At 37.2% G+C, this 23,615-nt stretch overlaps 1 protein-coding gene and 1 long non-coding RNA gene across 5 annotated transcripts in view; one reads left to right on the top strand and one right to left on the bottom strand.

The window, feature by feature from the left end:
• The window catches only part of mmd (disintegrin and metalloproteinase domain-containing protein mind-meld), a 587,218-nt gene that overhangs the window by 139,711 nt on the left and 423,892 nt on the right, over positions 1 to 23,615 (top strand). The window lies entirely within an intron of this gene.
• Positions 2,657 to 10,748, bottom strand: LOC110837206 (uncharacterized). Its single transcript, XR_002545614.2, has 3 exons — positions 10,654 to 10,748; positions 3,263 to 3,433; positions 2,657 to 2,880 (listed from the first exon to the last, which is right to left on the bottom strand). It is a non-coding gene; the product is annotated as an uncharacterized LOC110837206 (long non-coding RNA).

Raw genomic sequence — 23,615 nt, 5'->3', positions numbered from 1 at the left:
TTCAGACACAGGTTTTGAAATGATAAACATATCATTCAAGTGGAAAATGTGTGTGAGTCAAGAAATCAGAACGAGCGAAATGCAAGAAAATGTTTGCATTTGTGAGACACCTGGAAACAAACCTAAGTGTAACATTATCGAGACTTTAATCTTTCATGCGAGCCAGAGACGAAGAAACATATCTGAGGTTTAGATATGTTTCACGAAGATGAAGACAGAGACTGTGTTCTTTGGAGTTGTGACGCATTGTATTCGGTCTCAATGTGGAGGCGATACTTTCCTCCGAAGCGCTACTAACTGCCTGCAAGACCACTCGTCATCTCAACCCAGACGACCATCACTCGACAGAAAACAGAACAAGCAAGATTCTGAAGTCAGAGAAGTAAAGTTGCGAAACAAAGTATTTCTTTGCAGACTTACTGGAAGTTTAAAAAAAATGTTTTTGACATAAATCTGTACTTTCGTACTTATGATTGTTACTGTGGCTGTCAGATTCAGAATAAGGGCAGTGTTGAATCTATATCATCACTTGTTTTTTTTTAAACTTACGCACTTAATTTATGACAGAAGGAGGTCAATCGATAATCAGTTTTGTTTTGCATTTTGTATGTAATTCTACATATTTTGTCGATGAATAATGGGAAGTGCAGTGAATTGGAAGGGACAATTTTATGGAGAGATAAACATCTACCTGTCCAATATTCATCACCAAAGCGCCAGACGTTACTCTACATACCATGGGAACTGACGTGCAATTAATATATTCTTTTTCGCCATTCACACTTTTACGGAAAGTTGCACCAGCTTCCAATCAAGCCCATGTGTCCATCGATCCATCCACCAGTGGCTCTGTGGCATTACAATCCAAATCAGTTCCGCTATCACCTCTGACACATTTTTCATCAAGGGGTAAAATGATTTCAGTCGACAGATTGCTTTGTAGGAGTAATAGCAATAGTTAAATTAATGTTTCAGTGACAGAAACAGCAAAGGTAAGCGGAAGGTAGCACGTCATGTTTTTTTTATTCCTGTTAAGTAAGTCCCTGAAATTTGGCTGCAGGTATAGGCGAAATCTGCCGACGTTCTAAGCACAAAGCAAGTGATCTGCCGCTAATACATCGCGTTTGGTAAATATTTCGAAATTAATTTTAGGAAATTGTTTAGTACAAATCTGTTTTTGCTAGAATAATATAAAATTACAGTTTAGAATCTTGTATGCAGGGACCAAATACGCTTACAAAATTTAAAAAAAATCACTCAAACCTCGTTGTGCACCTTATGACTCCTCAGTGATTTCACGGTATCGAAACAAATACATGGTTTAATTGTCTAAATTTTGTTTAAAAACGGGAGCTCAAACACACCCACCAAAATATTACGTAAATTAACAGTTTAGAGCATAGTGGTCGCTGAGTGTACAACGTCTTTTAACATTTAGTGGCTCTGTGTTCGTATGATTTTGGGAAAAATCGGCGTTTATTTGCTTAAATGTCATTCGAAATTAATCTTTGTAGTAGATACGTATTGTTTTGTTTCAGGTAGGAACTGAAGTTTTAAATATTATTTGGCCTGCTTGCTTCAGAGGATCAGTTGTAATATTCAGGATTGTGTGCAAAGTTTGTAATATTAAGGACACAATTAACGGATCAATCACGGCCTACCTGCTCCTGATGCCTTGGTAGCTATCTCGATGTATGGAGACATGGAACGCGACCCGTGCATGATTACTCCCTGCATTATCAGCGTAATTTGTGTGCGTGTCCTTAACAGCTGCGATGTTCCATCTCCATTGTCATTAATCTTACTCAGCCACACCTCGTCTTAATATGATGGTACAATTACACATGGAACGAAATACGTCCTTAATGAAGGAATTCAACTGGTGCAATTGAAATCCGGCGCGGGCGATAATAAACTCTTTGCAACTGCCGAAAATTGAGTCCTGTGGAAGAATGGCGGAAATAGCAGACGAAACTACTGAGTATAAGAACAATATATGCCATGCGTTAATCCGTAAAATGGGGTGAATGAGGAAAAATGAATTAAACATTCTGGCTAATAGGATTATTTGAACAATTTAAATTGTTCTCGTCCGCGGATAACTTATGCATATCTTTCTATAATTTATTCAGTCGATATTAAAAAAATAGTGTAAGTTAATGTAACAAATGACGGTTTTAAATTTTGAAAAATGTGAACTTTGTTTGGACTAGTAACTGGGTTTCTATAGGCCTACGTAAACGTGCTCGGATCCATTTCAGGATTCTGTTGGGGGTTTTTTCGTACCGCCATTTATACGGCTGAACTTCAAAACAGGCAAAATAGCTACATAAAAAAATTAATTTATTTTCATCCGGTGTTGTTATTTCAGCTTCTCTTCTAAAACACACGTTTTAGTCTGAGACTCGTTCATTATTCCTTGCCTGGAAGAAGAGGGAATGTGGAATCCATGGTGATGTAACCTTGAGTAAAGACACCGGAGAGTGAGGTGGATACGTCACTTGGGAATTGTCTTTTGAAAGCAGGATAATTAAATAAGGGTGCCAGACCGTGAGGTGCCGCTGATTATAACAGCCATGCTGATAATATTCTCGAGTACACTGAGCTTCGTGGTGGACAGATACTGCGAGAAATTGAATTACATTAAGCACAACTGTTTCATTTGGTCTTTCTTATATTCTGAAATAATATTACAGTCTTCATAAATAAAGAAAGACATTTGAAATTGTCAAATTAACACAAGAAATTGTTACTAGTTGTTCTGGATTATGACGTCGAGTGGACTTGTAGTGACTAAAGACCAATTGAAAGAGCGTCCCGAAACTCGGAAGTTCGATTAAAATTCTCATAAAGCAGATGGTGGTTTTATTATGCTCCAATCTAGAATAAATTAATTTTGTCAATGACACAATTTGAAAGTTCATATTTCAGAAGGGGGCATATTTTAATTAAAGGGTAATATATAATACTATATGTCATATGTTCTTGTAACTTCTATTACCCTACAAATAAGTTTAAATTTTATCAGTAAACTATAAAATAATTAGCCTATGAAGAAATGCCACACTAGACATATACATGTCAGAGGAGCTCATATTTGACGGAATATTTTTTATAAAATTAAAGCTGTAATTAGATTTTATTTAGTAAAATTTCTGGGAATTAAATATTAAATAATCCGTGTGGAAATACGTTTGAAGATCGTAAAGTGTCTCGTGCAGCTGAATTTGTAAGCATTTGATCTGAATTATGTTACACGTACTCTGTTCGTATAGGCAGGAAAGGTTCACGTACTCAGCCATTTTCTCTGCAGGACTGTGTATCAGGTGGAACTTCCAAGTTTAATTGCTTAAGTCCACGCAGCCTTCAACGTGTTTCCAGGTTCGTCCGTTTCACAGGCTGCTTCATGTAGAACGTGAATTTGTCAAGGGTACTGTGAGTTCAGAAACACATTTTGATTTTACAGCTTCGTAACGACCTAAAAACTAAAATTAACAAACACAAGCATCAATAAATAATTACATTTATTTATGCGTAACACTGCATGGTCCGAAATATGGTCGATGCGTTTATATTAAAATAGTCGAAATGTATGCGCTATGTATGGGTTTGACGTGGTTTTGAACAATCATGGTATTAAATGGTGAATTTACGTTAAAAATAATATGTATTTCTATAGCGGTAATTGCTGAAAGGTTAACAAATATAATGGTGCTCCAGTATGCAAATATTTGAGACGTTTTCTTGTTCAGATTCCGAAATTAAGTAGCCAAGCTCTTATTAAATTGACTGTTTCAAAGAACCATTCAGCTAAATATATGCCAAATGAAAAAGATACTTATCTAAAACTTGTGTAGCTTGTGAAGCTTAAAGTTAGCTTAAGTAAAAAGGTGTCCAATTCCTGCATTTCAATTTAAAAAAAAAATAATTTATCATATCGAAACTGCGATTAGACCTACATAATTTAAGACTGTCCTAAAGTTTAGAGGGATCGTGCTTACTACAAGTAACACTATATTTTTTGTTTATATAATTTTATAATGCTTTAAAATGTAAACGCTTTGATTTCATCACAGTTTAATTCGCTTCTAAGCAAAGCAGAGTAATAATAATCTACGATGTTTTATATAAATTAGAGGAAATTATTTTCAACGTTTGCAAAATTATTCCTTGTTCTGAACATGAAAAATATCTATTGTAGTACAGTGCAGATTATTATGTACCTATACTTTGCATCAAACATGACATGAAGTAATTGTATTATTCTGACAATTAATTAATTAGCTGAAATATCGAAACGATTCTGACAACATAAACCTGCAGGTGGCATTAAAATCAATAATATACTCCATCATATTGTCTCCATGAATACTCATTTGAGTAACCAAAAGCTTGTGGAACCTAACATTAATTAATTGAATTTAACAGCTTCACAATTCGAGTGATGCAAGTATTAATTGAACGCGGTCCAGATTACGACAGAAGTCGTGGACTTACGTTGTTTTACTACTAGATTTTGGTTTAAGTTTTAACAACAAATAAATCAAACACGTCTGCACTGGATGGGCCTATAAGCGGGGTGAGTCGATTTTTTTAGCGCAGTAGATGTAAAAGGGTTTTTCTGACAATTTGTGACTTTGATTCGTTTTAATTTCCAACAATTGTTATATGCACGATGTTTTAAGAGTTTGTTACAATTTTGAGGTGAGTTGTTGCTATTACACTGAAGGTATGATGTTATTCTATATTTTAAAATTAGTGGACCGTTACGCTGAAGCCCCAGCGAGTAGGTGGGCTCGACGGCGTGCGCAGAGCCGTTGTTGCAAATCTAACGCACTGACAGACATTGCAGTGACCATGTCATATCGGCAGAAATATGCGTTTGGAAAAATGAATTTCGAATGACCTTGAAATATTTAAAGGCCGCTATTCGGAAAACCCACGGACTGATTTTGTTGTGACCGTGACATGACACTGACCTGTCCGTAACCACAAACTGACAAGTCGGATTCCAACATTTCGGCTTAATTATGCGTTTGAAAAAATGGAAGCTGATTTTAACCATACTTCCATTGGTGTAGATGGTATTATATAAGCCTACTAGGAGATGTATATTGTCGTCTTCAATTAGTTTAAGAATTTCTACTGGTATTTCATCTAGCCTACCGCCTTCCTGTCTTTCGAATTCTTAATTGCGTTCTTTACTTCATCTTATCTTACGTTAAAGGAAGAAGACAGATGGAGGATGTTTGAGAACAGGGTAGTTAGGAGAATATTTAAACCTAAGAGGGATGAAGTGACAAAAGGCCAGGGAAAGTACTCAGAAGACCTAGACGTAGATGGTAGGATACTATTAGTTTTTGAATTATGTCTTGGGGATACAGGGTTTAAGGACGTGGAATGGATTCATGTGGATCAGGATAAGGATCGGTGGGGTAATTTTGTTAACACGGCAATGGACGTTCAGATTTTATAAATGCATAGAAAGTTGTTGACTGAGCGTATATTAGTTCAATGGAATTATGTTATTTTAAGAGAAACTCGGGTGGAAGGGGCATATCTTTTGTAGTCATTCAATAAAACCGTTTTTTAATTGTGAAAAATGACAGTTTTGTGATCAGCTGTACATGCAGGTAGCTCGAGTTTAAGAGACATTATTGCCACGCTCTGTTGCAGACGCGCAACAACAAATGCCAGAAAACAGACATTACAGATGTTCTCACCCCTGTCCCGGTCTTCTGCACCCTCATAAACACCCGTGACGCACTTCTGCACGTGTTAAAATAACCATTTTGGAACAAGTTCCGCCAACATGTCGTTAACTCAGCAGCAGAATTGTTTTCGTGGAACTGCTAGATTGTATGAAGTGGAGGGCATCTTCCGCACGTGACCACACAGTGCGAAGCGTGTAACTGCCTAATCACGAGATATGATATTCGTAAGTAGATAAAATGGTCCAGTACATACATAAATACAGAGGTGTTTAATGTTGAAGTAGCTGGCGCCGTGGTTAAAAGGGTTAGAAGTAGACAGTGTTCAGCAGGCCTGCTGATTAAATAGTCGTCATGAGAACCAAGAGAACAGTTTGAGGAAAGAGGTTACAGTTGGTAAAATAGGCGTAGTGGAAGGGGATTTTCAAGTGCGTTCCTGAACTCATGCGAAGGTTCACAGACATCGTGCGTAGGCCGCAAAGATAAAAGTTATAATTGAATTTTGATCAGAATGGATGGAAGAAGGATTCGTTAAATTCGTGGGGTGTGGGGTACGGGGTTGGAAGGTCTGCTCTCATCAGAATAATTTTAGGCCATCTTATGACAGAGGACAGCTGGTAAAATGGTTCCGCTTTCTGGGGTTTACGAGGTAAAGCTACTGGTTTGATGGGCTTTTGCGGTGTTAAGTCCACCGACTACCCGCAAAATACCATTGCGGAATTAAATGACTGCATAATGAGGTAGAACACTTCAATATTTCTAAGCACGTCTGGAGGAAGCTAACAGAATTTTTATATTTATATTACTTGTCTTTCTGCGCGTATGTAGGATATCTTAATAAAATCCTCTGAATCAAAAGCTGTGACCGAGTGTTTATGAATCCTGCGTCGTATTTGGGAGGTCCCGGGTTCTAAATTCCGCTCGGAGACCTGTTATTCCAATTGAATTGTTCGTGGTTTTCCTCATTCATTCTAGACAATTGCAGGAATAGTCAGTTAAAGTAGACTTCGACCGCTTCCTTCCAAACCCCTTAATTTTTTTATTTATTAATCATCTCATCTTTGGACGCTGTATACATAGCATGAGCTATTACAACGCCGCTAAATAAATCATAAATTAATAAAAAAATTTACTGTTGAAAACATAAAATATATGTTTAGATTGAGATGTAATTTTCTCATGCGACGAATATGGAGATGACTGTGTTCTGGGATGTGTGTAGTGTGGTAGAAATTGACCGACGTTTCAGAGATTCTCACCACCATCAGAGCTATCATCCCCCATGGCGGAACATCCCAGAAGATGGTCATCTTGGAGCGTTTGGATTATCTCCATGTAAAGGCATATTTTGAATAGGTCTTCTGAGAGACTTCTCTAATAAGTTCTGTACAGCTGTAGGCCTCTGAAGTTTTATTTTATTTTATTTTATTTAGTCTGTTCAGTTAATACGCTTCTGCTAATTCAGAATCAGTTCCTCAACCACGAATTATTTAGACATTTGTCACGGGTGCTGAGACTGTGCATCGGTCCTTCACACAGCTTGTATCTACACAATACATCGACAACAAATTTATTTCATGTCTTCTGTGAACAAAATGGACACTTTGTATAACTATAAGGTAAAAGTATTCCTTCAAAATTGTTGATAATTTTGTTCAGTGTAGGATGTATTTGAACGACTCATTATATAAAGCTATATGTACCTAAATATGTAGTGGATATCATTAAAATGGAATCCGAGGTGAAAAGTATATATTAAATTATTATGTTATTGTAGTTTATAATTTCGGTCTTCTGTCCTACAACACCATGTTGAATTTGGATGTTCATACTGCGTCCATATTCCGGGCTGGGTCTCATGTTTGTAGCTGGTATTTTGAAAGTTGTTATTAACGCTTTCAGTATTCTTCTCTCGGAACATAATATATAAAATTAAGGTTAAAGGCGGTTAAAAGGAAGACTCACAGGGATCTTTAACCTTATGCCCCACTGCAGATATTCGTGAGTCACTCCAGCTTTGTATTCTGCAGGTACAGCATTTAGCTTTTTGTAACTTTCTTCGTCTGCTCCAAGCAATTGCTGGAATACTGAAATAAAAGCATCGCGAAAGCTTCTTCCCGTACTTGCTCCAGGCCATAATCCAGGATTGTCTCAACTCCCCGGCAAGGTAGCAAAAGTGTGGAATATTAAACAACAAAAACATTTTACTGATGTACGGTTTTATGCATTCCTTGCACGATGTGTACGAAACGATCTCATGTAGGGCTGCCCGTGTCTGTCTGTCTGTCTGTCTGTCCGTATGATTCATATTGAGTACCGCTGGGCGGATTTGGTTAAAATTTAGTATAGGGGTTGTGCCGTTGGAGGCTACCCTATTCTTATGCTTTCCGAACTTCCTAAATTCGTAATGCCAACATTGCGGAGGAACAAATTTGTGAAATGGTATGCACACAAACGCCATTTACTTTGCGTATGGTGTCAACAATGATATGTGATAATAGATGATAAAAATACACAGATATGTTATACGAGAGTATAATGTAAAACGAACATGGTGTCGTCGGCACTCTTTTTGAAAACTAATTAATTTTTTTTTCACTGACGTTACCTATTCAATTGTTTTTACTTGGAAAACTTGCATTTTACGGCAGGGATTTAAAGTAAATAACATGTGTAGCACTTATACCTATGTAAAGCAGCAGACGAAATCAAAATTAAGATTATTTTAAATCTTTCGGGGTAAAAAATCTTATAGTAACTGATAACAAATTAAAAAATAATTCGGAGAGTCTGGTTATAAGTGGTCTCGAGCTATTTGTGTCCCGCTGGCTGCCAGTTTGACCACGTTGGTGTTGAATAAGCAACAGAATTGCGTTGTCTTGATCATGTTTAATTAACCGAGATATTCTTATTGTAAGTGGTAGTTTGTGATGAAACATTGTTTTTATTGCGATAGTTCTACTCCTTTACATCGTCTGTTTAGCCTAACATATGTCACGCTGATCATTTATCTCATAAATCTTATCTTCCATTTTTCAAGTGTAACATTCAGTCATAAAATGTGTCTCGATACCATTTAGATTTCTTGCAAAAGTTAAATCATAAGTCTTTTCTTTCCTTGTCAGATTTGTTTCTAATCTGTGAATTATATCTTTAACCGCTTCATGTCGCATAAATTTTGTAATAAGCCTTAAGTCTCAGTAGATATTATATATTTTAATTAATTTATTATAATTTAGAAAATTCATCAAACTAATAAGTGAACATAAATCTTAAATGACCGAATAGAATTGTGTGACAGAATATGGAAAATACATTCTTCACTGAATTTTTTTAAACTTGGTTGTTTTGTTCAATTTAGAAGTAGAGAATGTTTGATTTAAAAGAGCAGTCAAATTCTAGAAATTTTAGTTTTCTCACGCCCCTGTGCTAGGGTTAGTTACTTTATGTTCTCTCGATACGACGACAGAAATTTAATATACGCCGTTATCAAAATTTGTTCACATCAAACTTAATTCCATCCACCTCCAAACTCAGTATAAATAGCTGATCATTTTACCTGACAATTAAAATTTGGTATAGTTTCAAGAACATTTTCAGCTCGTCTGTTTTGTAATTAAAACTTGTTAACACGGGTTCCTTCACACTCAAGAAGTACTTCCGCTTGCACTGCCTCGGGGGATGATGAGAGGAAGTGTGGAGAGGGTGGATGGGTGGGCGAATGAGAAACTTCAGAAATTTTCGTATTTTCGAGACGATATCCTATGTTGAAACAAGTTCTATAGAACTTGTTTCATGAAGAAGTTACAAGAGGAATCATATGAACAGTTGATTCCACTACCTCCCTTCTTTAAATTAAAGTTTAAGGGATGGAAGGACATAATTTCCCACTCTATAGCCATTAATTTAGTTGTTATGGGAGTGATAGAAATTAGGCTTTCTGTATTATTACAGTGATTGTTGTACTTTGCCTTTGGAAACGTGTTGCAATTTGAAGAAGTTCGGAAGCCCCAGGCAGTGGGCTATACATTTGGAGAAACTTGCCCAGCCACTGGCTTGTAAATTCCACCGGCAGAGAAACAAGTGTACTACGTCAGAGTTCTTACATTTTCATGAATTGTGATCTATAGCTTTCGCGGAAACTGAATTCAGTGAGGTCTTCTCTCTCAGGGTGGTCCAACTTTTTCCCTTCGGGTCAAGAATGTTTTTTCCGTTGTACAAAAAAATCAAGTAGAAATTGTGTAAGATACAAGCTGTGCACATTTGAGCATATATACTACGATTTTAATAAGCCTTTTCAGTACCGAATAAATAAGATAATTAAAAGTCAAAATCGTTTCTTCTCTTAGTTCAGAAATGCTCATGGCGTATCCATTTGGTTTTGTTGAGATCCAAAATTACCTTAACTGGTATCACAAAATATGAATAAATACAAGTGCGAACGTGGGTGTCTTGGTTGTATATCCTTGGCGAAATGTGAACAAGTACTTATAAATATGATTAATCGCTTGCCATAAAGTCGTATGTGGGAGGAAATTTAATGTCTATCATAGTTGCTAATGTCCATATCTGACCCAGAGTACAAATACATGTGGTGAGCGTTTTTATGTACCTAAAAGCAGCTTTGTGCTGGATTAATATTACTTTCATATCTCGGTACACAAGTTCTGTCGTGTTTGGTTTTCTGGATAGTAACGCCTTGTGAAATTGTACGTACATACAAACATTTCGGAGAAATTTACTGCGTCAGCCTTCACAACTGAATAAATTGATATCTACCCACAACTCCTCATGGCGTTACAACCCAGAAGACCAACGCTGACTCTAAAATATCACCCACAAGATTTATTTGCAGTTCTTAGGGCATGCACAGTCAAATAAAATCCAATTATAACGTTAGGTAGAAAGTCAACCCTTACTTTAAACATATTAAATCACTAACCACATTATGATGTAGCGTCCAAGTCTCCTTCCATCTGCATAACGAGGTATGTAGATGTTCTACTAACCCAGGACGGCGAGCGTCTGTTGTTGACGTCACACAAGTGTGTATTTCTGTCAAGATCTCTCGCTACTCAACAGCGAATGAACGTGTAACGAAGGAACTATTTTGGTCTTCTCCTGACATGTTGGACTGACACCTCCTCAGAGTTCCTACATGCTGGATAATCTCGACGCTTTAGCAGCCGTGGAACACAATTCCAGAAGAACACATTCCCTTGGAATCTCCCCCGCTCTTCGGAACATACATGCACTGACGTTTCGTGCAGTATTTAATTCTGGCCTGTTCTACAGTCCGAGAAATGTGGCTCTCAGTTTCTGAAAATACTTTCACTTATACAGAAGTACACGTGTTGGAGATAAATGTTTATTGTGAGAATATGTCGTTCATCAATTAAGACAATTCCTGTGTCTGCATAAATGTTATGGGATATATTTCTCTTAAGGTATAGTAAGAATGCAACACACTCACAGAACACAGACATTGATGCCTAACCTCATATAAATAATAGGTAAAAACCTAGCCCTACCTAAAAAACCCCACAAAATTTCTGTTACAAGGATCAAATGGTTAGTACTGATTATGGTTGTAATCTTTGTTCTTACGAAACCTATAAATCTACTCTGTATGTAAATTACTGTTATTGATTATTAAAGCAGGTGGAACGTATGGTTACCACTGGGCTTTAGAGGGTTATGTGTGGTGCATGTGAATTATTGATTACGTTGAAGTATAAGCTGTCTGAGAGACTGTTATGCCAATATGAAGTAGCATAACATTTTAGCAGGCCCGCCCCGAGCAAATGATTTTACCTAATTTATAACGGTACAGACTTTAAGAATTAAGTCTAAATGATAATATTCTACAGAACGTAATGCAAGAAAGTCGAAGAATAGTTGGTAGCAATTAAATCAACTGGTTCTTGTTGGCTTAGGCTGTAGGGTCTTTACGATTTAAGAACACGGTAATTCAGAGCTTGAATTTGAGGGTCCTTTGGAGGTGAATAAGTGGATTTTGGTTTTCGAGATATGAACTCCGTGTCGATTTGTCCACCTACCTTCATTTCCTTTATCAATTTTATACTTTCATCTTTGTGTATCGTGACAACTTTTAATACGGATTTCTCTGTATGGTAGGTGTTCGAATTTTGCGTGTTATTCTAGGAAAGTCTCTAAGCACACGAAGAAAGTTCTGCAGATGCAAACAGTGACGTTTAAGTTTTTCAGTTTAACGAGCTCGTACGGAGTAACAGAAGAGTGAAAGTTGGTTAAATAAAATGGAAACTAAATTTGAGAGATTGAAGTGGTGACACAATATTCATAATAATCTAAAATTCGGTTGTCAGGGCGCGACTATCATCCAAACAGTTGTTGCGGAAACAAATGGCGATGTAGATTTACATTTCGGTGGTTGTGAATCGTCTATAATAGAAATAAGGGGATGATTTTTATTTCCTTCGGAACCTACACTGAGACGGGTGCATGCATGATCAATCTAGTGCCGAAGGCATATTTTCCAGTGTGCAGGATAGATACACATTCGCCTCTATCGAAAAACATCCGATACCGTGGCATCAACAAACAATATGACTACCTCCTTGTTTTGGAAACAAAAATATGAGTTGTTATTCGCATGGATTTCTTGGATAAAAATGTTGTAAAATAAATATTGTTTACTGCTGCGACTGTGTGAAAGAACGCTATGAATTCAGATCTGAGGAAGACTTATTCATTTTTTTTCCCGTCAAACGCGTATTTTTTTCTCAGCGACACGAATGCACATGCCAGTAATCGGACTGCATTCTAGTGGAAAGTCTGCCCTTTTGTGTCGTCTGTAACTTCAGTTTTGCGCCTCCCAAAAAGTGCCCAGTAAGCTTACAACTGTAATCGGGGAATTGTGATCACATCAAGTGGAATAAATCTTTGAAACTGGTATGTGAAAACAACTATAGAACAAGTATCATTACCAGTTTTATGCATCTTATTGTGATTATTACAAAGTTAACACAGAAGGCAGAGGTTCCGTCTTACATGATATATTTGATTCACATTAAAATATATTACTGGGGTGACATGTTTTGACCTCGCAGTGTCATCCTCAGGCTCTTACAGATACAACACTTGAGTAATGTGAGACAAAATATCACACATGTAATGTTAAAATGTCTGGAGTGTCTAAAATGGTAAGGCCTGAGGATGACCCTGCAGGTCGAAACATGTCGTCATATTAATATCTTTGCGAATAAAATATGTCGAGTAAGACGGAAACTCTGTCTTCTATTTTACATGATAGACCAAGTATGCCCTCAGAAGATAAGGCATATCTAATAGGTAGATACTATCGTTCCAGAAAACGCGGCGCTGGAAATGGAGTAAGCATATTCCTCCGAGACATTGGTATCTACCTTCAAGTCCAGGCGGCGTTGCAACCCGGAAACTAACATTGGCATTTTTACGGTCGTGAAAACCTCAGATCTCTTATCCGAAGGTCGAAAAATGTACAACGTGAATACTATCAAGTTGTAATGCGATGAATGCTGTTAACATGAGATATTTGTTTATGGACACATAATTTGAAGGAACACTTCTGAAATCTATTTCTAGAAATACGTTATGCAGATTCGGAAATTTTTATTTGAAACGTATGATTCTTATTAGTCATAATCGTCAAATACTGTGCTATAAGTAGGCCTGTATCTTTCATGTGACAGGTTGTGAGTCTAACATGAGTTCTGCCTCACGAATCCTTCGTTGATAACCGCTGTGATCGTCAGAATCATCCGGGAGCAAGTCGTTGAGAGTGGTTTCAGTCTCTTGGGCCTGTAATGGATGTTCTGTCTTGTCTGCGTCACAGAGATCGAATATAGTTCAGAACAATAGCAACGCAAAGCACGTACATTCACAAGTTGAGATCTAACCGAATGTAGATACTCAGGTGAACCAACCTGACAGAAAACAATGAAGTGACTTTATTGAAGCTTGCATACACAGTAACGCTGTGGTATTGGCTACTAATAGTTTAAATGACGCTTGTTATGGCTAGAATGAAAACAGTGGAATGTCTAAAGCAAATCCAAAGAAGCTCTATTGCATGCTAATAAGGAGGTTTCCCAGAAGTAAACTATGTACGTGTTAATGTCTCTTCACCAATGTACAGGAATAAAAAATAGGCTAATATTTGTAGGTAATAGGAGTAAAATCTTTGAAGATAAATCAAAGTTTAAATATTTGGGAACTACGTTAAAGGTCAAAATTGCATTCACGAGGAAAGTAATAAATCTGTGAGCCCTTGTTGCCAGGTGGTTCAGAATATTTTTTTCCTTTCGTCTGTTACCCAAAAACTTAAAGGTTGAAACGTACAAAGCTGTAATTTTACCCGTTGTTTTGTATGGTTGTGAAACGTCGCCTGACACGTTAATGAAGGAACACAGATCGAGAGTGCCTGAGAATTGACGTGATGGTTATGTTACATAACTTATACATCCTTAAAATTGCTTCAAGAACGTATATTTGCCAGCGTGACTGTAGGTGCGGTAGACAAATTGTGACCAGTCACGCACCCAACATGTCATGACATAATATGGCGAGCGATGTTTTGTTCAAATAAGAGTTGGTCAATAATTTCCCTAATTCACACAAAGTAATACTTCATAACGAATATAGGATATGGACTACACCGTCACTGATAATGCTTAATAGGGCTGAAGTGCGGAACATAGGCATGAAGGCTAGATATAATAGATAAGTGCATCATGAACGCAATAGAAAAGAATTTCTAAACGGTAGGCCCTGTTTTTAAAAATAAATCAGGGGGAAGTTACATGGTATTAAAAGCCTGTGTTTCCTGATAACCATCAAACAACGTGACAGTGGTTGTCATTCCCGCTTCGCATTCGGAGACTCGAGGGTTCGCATCTCGGTTCCGAATCCGACTTATGTAGACAGGGGTTTTCATGGCGTTAAGCAATCCGTGCATCAAGTGCTAAGATAATAAATTAAATCAGACTACTAAAGATTCATTTTCCGTCCTTTTACAATTTTTATTTAATAAAAATCGTAATATTTGATTCTATATAGCCTGAGCAACTGACAGTGTCTTTAGTAGAATTAAGGCCCACAAGAAAATATTTGTATATAGTTAGACGTAAATGAGAGTAGTGAAGGGAAAAGTAGATTTCTGTTTATAATAATTCCGATTTTATAGCAAGAGAATAGCACCATTAGAGATTTATTAGACCTCTGGACCTCAGAGGAGGCTGACACGTGTGAGATTTGAAGGTTCTTATGGCGATGAGTACGAAGATGGCTTATCTGTGGTTCATTTAACGATTCTATCAATCAGTCAATCAATCAATTAATGAAGAGTTTATTGATTTCGCTTCTTTGTGCAGAAGACTGTGTCAGATTTCATAAGATAGCTGTCTTCCTGGGTTGTAGCGCTATGTAGCCTCAAAGATGTTCGACGATTAAATTTTCTTTTTGCACTTATCGTCCTGATGAAGGAGAAGCAAAGAACCTCTGAAACTTTGGTAAACTTGTAAGGCACTACACAGCGCTACAACCCAGAAGAGAGCCATTTTATTAAGCTTGACATAGTTTTCTTTTTGTATAAGGAACTGAAATCAACAAATTCTTAATTAATGGATTGGTTGTTTGACAGAATCGTTAGCCTAACAGCGGATGAACAATAAAAAAATATAAAAATTTTATGAAATGAAGTGTATGCGATTGTGACTGTCCATCTTCGGATAGCAAAGAAAGGGTATTTACACTGCATAATTTTCGCAGTGGGGAAGTTTCAGTTTTATTTAATAGCGATTTAATTTTAGAACCGTGCGTGGTTTCCACCTCTGTTATGGTTTCTTCTCTCGGAACGTAAGTGAAATATTCAAAACATTCCTAGCAGGTGTTGGTGATTGCTGATAAATTGTTTCCCCGGGCCACACCTACCATTGATAATTGCATTCTACGGGCGATATAAAAGAGGAACGGCATGAAATCACGTATTCGGATAGAATCGTTAAAAATCGGCGATTTGCTGTGCTGTAAATAGGGTCCTTTTGTTGTGATGCTAGATTACACAGTAGTAGTGGAAAATCGTGATTAAATTTCTGGACTGGGCGCAGCCGTGCTCTGGTATAAACCAAACGCTTTGGCACAATTTAATAAACTTGATTGGAGAAGTTATTGAAATTATAAATTAATTGTTTGGTTGCTTTCTACCACGCATTGGCATGCGGTAACCCTTTCAAAGCCAGTTAAATTATTTTTGAAGCCACGTGTACGCAGACAGAAATGTGTTTTTATTTTTTCCGTAATAAATGTGTTATTTCTTCACCCAGTGCACTCCTACAGCAGACGGTAATATTGTACCTGGTCAAATTATACATAATTAATAAAAAATACAAACGGGCTGCTGTCGCATATTGTACCTACATAATATATACACCAATGTATATTTTATCATTGCAGTCACCATAGCCTGTAGTTCAGACCTATTTATTTCCATCATCATAATGAATAGTTAATAGACATTATGGCTGTAGACGAAGTTAATTACATCTATTCTAAGTTCCACCGCGTTTTTACTCTGTCCCTCCTGGCATAAATTCGGATCCTACATATATATTGGGCCAAGATCGCTTTCACATTTTTGTACTGTTGTAAACGTTAAGTATGAACGGATGGATACATTAATTCTGTGGTTAAATAATATGAATTTTTGTTGGTTGTAATCGTTTTATAATTTGGAATAAACATAGACTGTAAGCCTTTTTTTAATATTGTCTTTTTTTTTTCTTTCGCTAAAAGTTCCTCGTACAAATGTAGCAAACACTAAAAATTTGACATGAGGTAGAGGGTCCTGTCAATGATTTTTTAAAATAAATGTTGCATCGGTTTGTTCGATGAGCGTTCTCTTCGAAACATCCAGAGAGTTTCATCAGAGTACCACGTAATTATATATTGGACATATGTGAAGCAAAGTCAAATACTCCTGATAGCTTTTACTGAATACAGTTGGACAGAGATTGACTACCCGTTACGTTCATTTAAGGCACATTATAAAAAGAACACAAAATCTTATTCCAATCTTCTAATTAGAAGGGAACTATATCGATACCAAGAAATCGATACCGAAATCAGAGTTCATGGAGTTTGATGTATGTAAGTACATGGTTGAAAGAAGCTTGCGAAATGATGAAAGGTTGCCTGTTCTTTGACTCGTTAATTGGTTGTTACGTAGCAGACCCGTGTTGAAATGTTTCAACAAAGACACCTTTCATTAGCGGCACCCTTCAAAACATAAATACACCCCGTTTCTTCGCTGCTGCACCAGCCCGCGTCAACTACAGACACGCCTGTATCCTGTGTGTTTGATTCAGGCTGCCCTGTCGATATTCAGCACAGTAGAGAGGTTGTAACATACCGTTGTAACGGTCCCCAGGGGTTTGGAAAATGTTCTGCTTTCGCCAGAAATTATTTTTGGTCATTATCATGACTGTAAACGTGTGTAATTTATAAATTAATTCCCCGCTTTAGACATGCAGACCCCAGTCGAAAAGTGGACATGGTGACAAATGTTCTCTGTTATTTCATTGAACGTGAAAGTACATCGAAACTAACCGTCGCTCAGCTGGTCGAGACACTTCTCGATTTCCATGAGCCTGAATGTTTACAAGAGCACTCCATTATTCTTGCCCTGAATTACACGAATCGAGAAAGCGCTTATTTAAGATGCACTTTAATATTGTACTTTTATTTACTTATTCGTCACCCAAATAATTGCTTTACTACAGGTTTTGTGGCGTAACATTTTATATGTACTTCTACATACCCCGCCAATCTCTTCTCCCTTGTCTTGATCGTTTTAATTTCGAAAAAAGGTTTGAATTAGTATTTAAAAACTGTCTGTAGTTTATGTTGTGTGCCTATTTTTGAATACTTGTACACTTTCAGTCTGATGTTAATTTAAACTAGGATATGCAATGGACGATCAGGGCAGAAATTTAATTCCCACGACATTTCTTTTGTTTACCCACTTTTTTTGTTAATAAACCCTTAACTGAAATCTATCAAGTGCCTAGGAAAGTGAAATTTAGGGATGGACATTATCTCTCTATCCTCGCTAATCTTAACACTTGCCAGCTGAGTGGTACTTATATGTACCAGCTAATTTAAAAGTAAGTAGCTCTTTATTTTGTATTTATTGGTTTTGTGTGATTCTCACAATAAACAGCGACTATTTACCTAAACAGCATTAACAAGTTTGTCTTTGTAATGGTGAAGTGTGTTTTCTCTGTGGTACGGACTGCATTCTTAAATATTATTTATACGAGTTTCGGCTTCAGAAGATTAAATAATTTGCCCTCATTTCCTATGTGGCGTTGAACAGAATAGTGTATGGTGATTATTAATCATTGATTGGGAAGCTGTATGGCCTGTATTTTGTAGAAAACAGAGATAAACACAAAAAAGTAAATTAACTAAAATTATATGTTATACAAAACACAGATCTATTTTAATCTTGTAGTCCATTTCTTTCTCTTGTTAATTATGGTTGTTGTGATGATGGATCAATGTTATATTAACTTTAAGAGAGGCCTAATTAGTTCATTACTCACAGTTACCTTACTTCGTATTGTCATACAACCTAGCAATTGACAAGGAACCGTCAAATACATAAGCACATAACAAATTCTTAGTACTAAACATTAGGCGACAAAGATTACCCTAGACGTTTTCTCCGTCTCATTTAACCATATATTTGCAACTGAGACTTGACCTGAAGCTCCGTGTGTCCCGCTGTGTTTATTTCTCATCTTCTGCTTCGTGAGTTATTCCAACTCAGCTCTACGCATTGCGTCGGGACTACATTAATTTCCGTAATCCAGACAAAGCTTCTTATAGACAGACATAAGTGCTGAGGATTTCTGCAGAAAAGTGTCTTTGCTCTGTGTCTGATGAAAACTCGACCGAACGTAGTGTCGTCTTACTTGATACTTATAATTTATTTGATAATGCTTAATGCCCATTAAGAGAGTGGTGGGGTATTTTATTTAGTGTTCTGTTCTGCCAAGAGAGATTGCTGGAAACATTGTCCCGATGCACACGTGTTCATTCGATCCTATTGTATCGAGTACAATACGAAACGTGTATTGTTTAGAAACGTACAATGTTTACACACACTTTTCTTGTTTCAACATCCTGAAGAAACCCTTTGGAGACCATTCGTTGGTAGGACATGCGACTACGAGCAGTAGCTTAACTACTTCATTACGGAGGAAACGAGACTGAATTCCCCTGTGGATTGATGCATTTACACTACATATCTTATTGAGAGTGCAGTACATTTAAATTCGCATCAGAGATCCGCAAATCATATTTGGCCTGTGAGCGTACAAGATCTTTTTGAAAGTACAGTATCAACTAGTTGAATTTAGTGTTGAATGATGGCGAATGAGACGTGACAGTGTTCAGACATGGAGGATAACGGAGGATAAACTTCTTCTGTATTAACAGTCGCTGACACGTTACAAGATCTTGTCTTACAGCATAGGGGCGAGCGTGGAGCTAAAATTTTCTCTACCATAAAATGAGTTCTAGTGCACCAAATTTTAACCGTATTTCATCACTTCAAGTGTAGTGTTGTAGGAATATAAGAATAAGTTTTGTGATCAGTTTACCGCCCTGATGACAGAGGCAGTAAGCACATTTGAAACGTCAGTCAGTTTCTACCAGACTTCTTCTTATTTTTCTTCCTGTGGGTGTATAACCCAGTGTGGGTCTTCGCCGCCTCCTTTCGGAGGGTTCTTGGTCTTTAGTTTCTACCAGACTACACGACCCAACACCCCATAAGCCGATCATTTTCTATACTCGTCACCGTAATATTTTTAAAAATCACAATGAGCTTTTTTGTTTGCGAAATGAAACGTTGAAATGAAAACGATGAACCAGGCCGAAATGCATTTATTTTGAGCTAGGAGATCATACTAGGAATTGCAGCTATTCATCGTTAATCACATATCTTCTGTTTATCTGTGGATTTCTGCACTCTTATACCACGTAGTTCATGTGACTACCAAGCCAGACATGAATTACAATGAATGCCCGAGAAGTCCAATACAGTAGCACAAATTTGTCTTCATGTGTTGTTTGTATTTACGCTCAGTGAACACTGAATTCGGTTCAGAGTCCAAAGCTTCACACTTGGATTGCAGAGAACTGACCTATATCCTCACTCCATTGCACAATGCCTTGTCGATCCACATGGATTTCTTGTGGAAAGACTTTCTGCAAGTTCCACGAAATATTCTACCATTATCAGTCTTTTATCCACTCGTGATAAAAGATCTGGGAGTTGATACAGTGCATTTGCACGATCCTTTAAATTCAAGAAGCTAATAGTCGCTCAGATTCTCGTAATTTTCCGCCTTATATGGAAACAAAAGGTTTATTACTGTTTTCACGAGAGCTTAACACTTATTTCTGTGACGAACCAGATTAATCCAGTCCAGTCCACATGATCACGTGTTCCAAGAAACTTTTAATATTATCCTCCATTTACGCCTATGTATTGAAAGTGGTCAACACAGCGTCACAACCGAGAAGACCACAATCGAGATTTATTTAGAAAAAGTTTCTTAATTATCACCTTATCTGTGGATGGACGTTTCGGTACAGTTTGCATTGATCCATTCGTAGGTTTCTTAATGATGCTGTAAGAACTCGTAATGTGATTCAGTGAAGGTTGATAATTGAAGGCTTTTTTGTAGTCTGGAAACTGTATGGCGTGTGAGAGCAATAAATCGTTGTCTGGAGTAAGATGTTTCTTTGAATGGTTCTGGTGCTTGGGTTAAACTGCAGAAACTGTTTGATTTAAAAACCGAGATTCGAAACTCTTGTCTCCCGAATGCAAGTCATTCTATTGACAACTAAATTAAATATTAAAATACTAAAAGCATTACTGTATTAAGGAATACAATTTCATGTTATCTGTAAAATATAATGCGGGCAGTGTTGAGGTACGACGACATTTTGAATGCTAATATCGGTTTATACTGCGTTATCCGAAACTTAATTTACGATAAAGTTCTCAATGCCAGGAAAACGTCACTTGCAGAAACGCTGTAACCTGCAGGTTAGGACAGTTTAGATTACTTTCTTTAAAGTCTTTTATTCTTCTTTGCTTTTAAATAACAATTATATAGTTTTATTTTTTGTACGACCCTACATAGTAGGAGTACTAACACGAGCTGTGTGCTCTCACATCAACGAGCTGTGGAAGTCTGGCTTGAAGTTTTATCACAAGTCACTACTCTCAGATTTCTTTGTGTTCTCTGTTTAACAGACCTAACATTAAATTCTCCTTTATGCTTCTAAAATTTGGAAACGCACTACCGATGCTATTTGCAAAGGAACTCAATGCAAAGCGACGTTATTGTGAGCCTAGTTTAAACATGGAGCTTAAAAGGCAGAATACAATAAGAACAAAGCAGAGTTGCAGTGAAATAGCAACACAAATGCGTCATAAACATCATCATCTTCAACAACATGCCTTTTCACAGCTCAGGTTAAAATAGTGACAGAGGCATTGCATTCATATCATAATATACCAGTTAGGTCTATTTATCCCTCTGAAACTTTGTTAGTGGTAAGGTTTTTGTAACTGCTCTAACAGTCAACAAGTTTGTATTGTCGTACTCAGTTTGTCGTTTGGCTCCGTGTGATTCTCAGAATAAACAGAAATCACTCACCGCCTCCACCAAAACATTAACCATTTGATGATTTGTGTAATAGGCGTAGAGTATTCTTTGCGGTACAAACAGAATTATAAAATATTCGGATTAAAAGTTTAATAAACTGTTTGTGTTTATATTTTTGATGTTGACGATGGACAGAAAATTTAGAATACAGCGTTTGGAGTAGTTTCTTCTTAATAATTTAATGTAGACAGTGTTGTGTGTGTGTCAAACGAATATGAAGTAAATTAGAGAAATATAAAGCTTACAGGGGAGAAATTAGAAATTATAACAATTTTGATGGCAGAATTACAGTTGAGCAAACCATTTGGTACATCTAGGCGTAGATGGGAGGATAACTTTATACTTTATATATGTAGGCGCCCTTTTGTGTAATGACCCTCTTCGATAAAGCTGCCTTAATATAATTTTTAGCGCATGTCATAATGAACGAAAATGCTGTTCATTGTATATACGTATCTCATGCGACATATAATTGAAATATGTTGAGTTGTGTAGGTGTTGAAACCTGCAGACAGACAGACGGACAGGTGTGACATACGCATCAACGCTATTCACTGAGTACAAAAATCACATAAAATGTAAGTGGCAGGGAGATTAACTCTATGCCTCTGGGTGAAAAACATCAGAATTACGTGAAAATTAATCGTGATGTTAAAGTTCAAAGTGCGTACCGTATACTCTATTCCATTTTCATTTTTTGAGTCACAATGTGGACCCTAATTTCAGTACCTAGGTTTTTACTAGCACGCATAATAATGTTAGACACTTGACATGTCCTCGATTCATAGAAATCGAACGATGTTGCCTAGTGGTTAGCATTTCAACTTTGTATTTCGTATATCTACAGATTAGTATTCGGCCCGGAGACCGGCTGTCTTGAATGAGGTTTTTCGTGAAGATGGAATGTTGAGCCTTGTAGTCTGGTGGACGCTTAATATAAGTTTTAGATGTACTTACTGCCTCCATCATCAGGGCGATGAGCAAATTTCTACCAGACTACAAGGTGCAACATCCCAGAAGACAGTCATCGTTTTAATAGCTACCTTGGGAACCAGAAATCTCACCACAGTTTTTTTTATGATTTTCTTTAGTCAATGTATAAACATTTCGAGCAGTGTCTTAAGTTAGGTAATGAGAGCTTCTTTCCATATTTGCTTTAAATTTATTGCTCATTAATCATCCTATCTCTGAAAGCTGCATTTTCAGCTACTAACAGCGCCATTAAATGTACCACAAATAATTAAATTTTACTCATATATGATAATTTTGATCTAAAAACGAGAGTGGAAAAGATCACTTGCGAGACCTAGATATAGATGGGGAAATAACAGATGAGAGAATCTGAGGAAAATAGAAAATGGAGGTTCAGTTGTGTGAGATCTGAGGTTCCCACGGCGGTGAAGAAGCCGTTGTTGGTCCTCCTAGTTGTACCTCCGTGTGGACGTACATGTAATTCCAACGTTTCGTCGGAACATACTGCCTACATCTTCAGCCCTACGTTCCTACCAAGAATACCAATATCGAGGATCTAACAAGGTTCGATTTTCAACTCCAACACCCGAAAAGGTGTTTCCAAGCGGTCACAGAAATTCCTCCGGAAAGACAAAATTTTTACAGTGACGTCAGCATACATTGTTAAGCAAGAGCAGGGAACTGGTATGTATGGCTTCGCCGAGTTCAATTCGAAAGCTTTGCATGAGGGTGCACTGGCAGGCTGCTGCTCGGTTACCATGGAAACAAGCCCCCTGGGCTTGGAGCTCATCCCTTGACACCCTCAACCCCTTAGCTGTGTTTCTGTCCTCCATCTACTTACTCTGTCTGTCCGTCTGTCCGTTCGTTCCATACTGCGCGCACCCATTCCGTGCTGCCATCTGTCGGGAATGTCACACACCTTTAAAATATAACTCATAACGTTTCCATGAAAACCCATAGGGAAAAGTTTTAATATTTCTGTTTTGGTCCTTTTTTATTTTAAATATTCAAAACGTGTAGGAAGTTATTCTTTTTTAATCTGTACTCAGGAGCAAAAAGGTCTGCTATAACGAAGGGCATGGCGTGTCTGATTCTGAAAGCAAAGTAAACTATAAATCCGTATGGTGAAATAGTACTATAATGTTTATGTAATTTCATCCTCTACCGT

The sequence above is a fragment of the Zootermopsis nevadensis genome, unplaced genomic scaffold (assembly GCF_977971745.1).
Source record: "Zootermopsis nevadensis isolate Lab colony 2312 unplaced genomic scaffold, Znev_1.0 Znev_ptg000009l, whole genome shotgun sequence".
NCBI classification, from domain to species: domain Eukaryota; kingdom Metazoa; phylum Arthropoda; class Insecta; order Blattodea; family Termopsidae; genus Zootermopsis; species Zootermopsis nevadensis.
Note: the sequence above shows the minus strand (reverse complement) of the source record. Positions and strands in the feature narration are given on the sequence as shown.